General features: G+C 50.4%; 1 pseudogene; it reads right to left on the bottom strand.

Moving 5' to 3' along the window:
* Positions 1-1065: 1065 nt before the first annotated feature.
* Positions 1066-4668, bottom strand: LOC102381329 (annotated as a pseudogene).
* Between the last annotated feature and the right edge of the window lie 398 nt (positions 4669-5066).

Raw genomic sequence — 5066 nt, forward strand, 5'->3', positions numbered from 1 at the left:
CAGGGAGACTCAGTGCTGCCACTGTCACCACTGCCAGGAGCCATGGCTGCCAAGGCGTGAGGCAACCACTGTCTGCCCCTGTTGCAGCCCTAATGCCACCCCTCAGGGACACCCTAGGGCCACACTCACAGCATGACGGGCTGGCGGCGACCCCTCAGACTTGGAGCCACCTGCTTCAACTGCCGCAGTGCCACCTCAGGCCAAGCCAGCCACACGCTCAGCCCCACCTCAGGGCTGGACCAGGCCTTACGTGGCCCTAGTGCCGTGGGCGGGAGGCAGAAGGATGCGATGCACCCCATGGAGGCTGCCCTGCTGGGATCAGAGGTGATTCCCCCAGGGTGAGCTGGGGAGGGCTCAGCCCAGCAGGACGGAGGAGCCTGCCAGGTCTGGGCTGTAGCGGCACAAGTGCAGCGGGGGACGAAGGGAGCCTGTTGCCCTGCCCGGGCCCCGCTGCTGCATGGTGCCAGGCAGACCCACTGTGTGACTGGGAGTGCTGTGGCAGGAAGGCCCCACCTGACCCCTTTGTGGGGGCTGGCACCTCCCTCCCTGTGGAGCAGAATTGGGATCTGGGCCCGAGAGAGGTCTGCAGCTCCAGCTCCATCCACAGCCCAAGCCCCAGCCCGTCCATGGAGGCAAGGGGAGGCCACGGCTCCACAGCTGGGCAGTGTCCCCTAGTGATTTGGTTGTGCCTGTCCGCTGCCCCCTGCCCGTGGCTCGCTCCTCACCAGCAGTTTCTCGCTTCAAAAGGAAAGATACGGGTTATTCCGCATTTTCCACACAAAATGGAAAGCCTGCTGGATCCCTGCTTAATTAGAGTTCCTATTGTATAAATTGCCCTCATGAAAAATATTTTGTCAATCATTTTTAACAACTCACCATTCTTTAGGCTCTGGAAAAGATGCATGAAAACGTTTATTCAGTTCAAGTTAACTTAAATCAACCCACAGTGAACACTACAATGTTTTATTTCAGCCCTGCAAGTACTGTCCAGGGGAAAATACCATATGTACTAGGTCTATTTCTTACTGCTTTCAAAAACTGTGCAGATGACAGACCTAGGAGTGAAAAGGGTCAATTAAACCTCAACATAACATACCTGAATACAGTTAAAGGCACTGTAGTTCCCTCACTATTATTTTAACATCTCTGCCCTTAAAAATCCTTCCTTTCAAGATATGCAGCATCTAAATAGCCATGGTAAATGGGAAGTTCTCTTCCAACTGATTGGGAACCCATAGTCTGCGCCTCCTTTAGCAGACCTCCTATTGTAGCATGCCATGGACTGCATTTGATGCTAGCACTCTCGTCCTCCTCCTTCCAAATAATCTTCCATCAAAAAACACAATCAGGAAAGACTTCCAAACCTTTTTTGGTCTTTAGGCATAGCATAAAGTTACACATCATACTATAGCTTAATTTTGAAGTGCGTAATTTTAGTGCTTTCTGAAATCCTTTGGAAAATTGTCTGAATGTTTTGCTTCTGTTCTTGCTGTAAATTCGAATGTTGCTTGTGCAATTCCTATGCAACCAATCTGACAGGTATCTGACAAGCTTTGGTTGTTTTGGCTTTCATTTCAATTCGATACACGTTGCTTTACTGTGTGGAAGAGCCAGTCAGTTTTTGTTGTCCAGCTACCCTGGTGAGCATCACTCATCTGTTTCATGAAATATTCCAGAGCTTCCTGCTCGGTTCTGTCCACTGCAAGTGTCTTTCGAACATATGCGATATCATCGAAAGACTGTAATTCTGGAATGCCTGAGCCAAGCATCATGGAGAAAAGATTTATGAAGAGATTGGCCCTCTGCCGAATTGCTACGTAAGCCTTACAACACATCTCTTGAAACCTTTCAAACTCCCGTGTTTTGGTACATTCTTGGGTTCCTTTACTAATCACTATTAAGAAATCCTGAGTTAGGATGAATGGTACATGCGCTCGCTTATAACCACATTTTTTCTTTTTGTGATCCAGGAAGTGCCCAAAATCAATGTGAAACAGCTGTCCATCATCCTTCACCATTATGTTGCTATTATGACGGTCACTGATTCCCAATACGAAGGCAGCGACACAATATCCAGCCCAGGAGCGTGTAAACAAGTCAATAGCTTCATCATACTTTTCTCCTTTGTTCCTGTCCTTGAGCCACTGATGTAATGTGTGACTGTTGAACTGCAGTGCACCCTTTAGGCCTCCGCTGCACTGAATCTGCATGATTGTATGAGACCTTCTGACCACCTCAATAAGGCCCACACAATTGCCAGTAGACAAACAACCATAAGGCAACATCTGAATATCAAGACCCTGATTTTGCCAGATGTTTTCCATAATTTGAATAACCTGAAGTATTAGCATATCCTGACGTAAATCATCCCCGTTTTTAAAGATTATCTCATTGTTCTGAAACAACAGTTCAGACATAAGATCTGGGTTTTCCCAGTTCAGCCAGAGAGGCTTTTTTGAAGAAGACATAATCCTGCACTCCTCAAGTCTGAGGTGTCCTAGCTGATGGGCAGGGTTAAGAGGAGAGATAAAACCTTGCAAAGCTTCCTTGAAATCTGGTTGTCTCATTTGTTCAACAATAAACTTCATTTGCACCTTTGGTGCTTCATTCTTCTTCTCTTGCTTGAGCATATCAGTAAGGTTAATTAGTTTCTCCATTGCTTCCACCTGCCTGGTCAGGTGTTTTAGGTATGTCCCACATGCTCGACAGTAGGACTCCAAAAGCAAACCAAATCTCTGACGTACAATTGTATTGTGCATTTCAGACTTTAAATGCCAGAAAAAAAAGTGCCCCATTCTTTGATTAGTCAGTGCCTTCTTGAGTAAAAATCTCACCAGCAGATTATCCAAGTACTGTTCATATTTCAGAACCTGTACTAGCTGGATTAAGTACTGAGACAGTTGGTCATCTGTCAACTACTTCTCCAAACACTGAACTGCAAACGATCGCAGCAGTGGATCAGGATAATTACAGCCCAACAGCTCCATTGCTTGTTCCGGCTTGATTGGAGGCCAGTGTTTTATCAACCAGTACATCTGGGCTACTGCATGTCTAGAGGTCCATTTCACGGACAAAAGCAGCTTGGGTAGAATTTCTGGGGTATTCATGCAATTATGCCTGTGGCTCCAAAGAAAGTCTTTCTCTTGCTCAGTGACTTCAGAGAGTGAATCTCTTGTACAAAGTGCACGGAGTTGTTCTTTGTCACTTTCTCTTACTTCAGCATCTCTACCTAGCCTCTTACTCAGCACTGTATGGCTGCAGTTACACCCTAGCTCCAGGGAGAAAGCCTTCATGCCACGGTCTTCGACTACTGTCATGCCTGGAAACTTTACAGGACCGCTAAACCAATCAAATTCTAGCTCTAGACATGGAGTTGCCTTCTTTGGATTTGACCCAGTAACACCAAGAGGATTCAGCAGGATGTCTAGCCCACATGGTACTGGCCACAGATGCAAAGCCATTTTCCCAGATACAAGAGTGTGCATATAATCGAACATGTTTATATTTCCCCAAGCCAGCGGGCAATGTTCCTCTTTCCCATCCTTTCTTCCTTTGACAGAGCAGATGGAGAGGCAAAGCCGAGCAGCGTGTGGGAGATCACGAACACGCATGTCATACGACAGCCATTCGTTCCAGCTAGGACTGGAACAAGGCATACTTTGAGTATTCACACTGTCACACAACAGCTCACTTCCGTGATAGATACCTGTTCGGACATATATCTTGTCAACGTCCTGCGTGTTCACGTTGACATACGTTGCACAGAGAATTCTTACTCTGAGATTGGTGTTTATAAACCAGAGGGATTTGGCTGAAGCGTCTATATTCACGTATGGGGTATCTGGAGAAACGCACGTGGAATAATACGGCATTTTAAAGGTATCCAAAGGTAGCTGGTCATAAAGGCTTTCTTTGGTCATCAGCATCAGATTGGGCGTGAGGCCAACCATTATACAGTGTCTTATGTACTTATACTGGCTCAGAGGATATTTTTCTAGCAAGTATTCATCGCAGCCGCACACTTTTAACACATAATGGCCCTGGTACTCTAAATTTCTGCTTATTACTGGGGGGGGTGATACCCCATATCGCCACCCGCAGCCGCCCTGCGTCGAGTTTATCGTGCAGGGGTGCGGGCAGCTCCGGCAACGAGGCCACGTTGGGAGGACAGACACACAACGCTCTGCTGTGCGGCGGGTCGGCCCCGCGAAGCTCCATGGCCTCTTCGCAAACATCGAGCATGTTTCTCCTGAAGTCTCGCACCTCCGGGTCCTTGGCTGCCGCCAGTTCGCAGACGAGCATGCCGATCGCCGCCCCGATCTCCTGACGCAGGATCTCCTCCTCGCGGTCACAGGCGGGTTCGGCAACTTTCAGAAACCGCTGAAAGAGCCGTAGGTCGCAGAGACGCTGCATCTCATCGAAAAATGCTTCCCTCTTTGCGTCGTGGGTGACACTGAGGAACAAGTACCTGGACTCGTCCTGCAGCAGGTGGTGCAGAGGGAATTTCCGCGCTTCGCGGAAGAGCTGGTGCTTGATGGCGAGCAGCGAGGCCGTGCGGGGGGTTTCCAGGGGCACCATCACCCCGTTGGGGAGCAGGCAGTCCAGCACCACCGTGGGGGGCATCCCCGGGGAGCCCCGCTGGTCCCCGGAGGAGGGTGCGGGCAGCATGTCCCGCCTCGCCCGAGCCCACAACCCACCGCTGGGGGCAGCCCTGCCGGGCCCAGCCAATGAGAGCCCGCCCACAGCTAGTCCTCGGCGCTGCATCAATGGGAAACGGCTTAACATCCAAGAGGGGTGCTAGCAGCCTGGCCCCGCCCACCAGTCGCCTCAGCGCCCTCTAGCACAGCAGAGGACCAATGGGAAACCGCAGCAGAGGACCAGTGGGCGGACTGTTGTGATTGGGCTGCCGCCGGCCTGACCCCGCCCCTTTCGCTAGCAGCCTGGCCCCGCCCACCAGTCGCCTCAGCGCCCTCTAGCACAGCAGAGGACCAATGGGAAACCGCAGCAGAGGACCAGTGGGCGGACTGTTGTGATTGGGCTGCCGCCGGCCTGACCCCGCCCCTTTC

Source organism: Alligator sinensis, unplaced genomic scaffold, assembly GCF_000455745.1.
Source record: "Alligator sinensis unplaced genomic scaffold, ASM45574v1 scaffold407_1, whole genome shotgun sequence".
NCBI classification, from domain to species: Eukaryota; Metazoa; Chordata; order Crocodylia; family Alligatoridae; genus Alligator; species Alligator sinensis.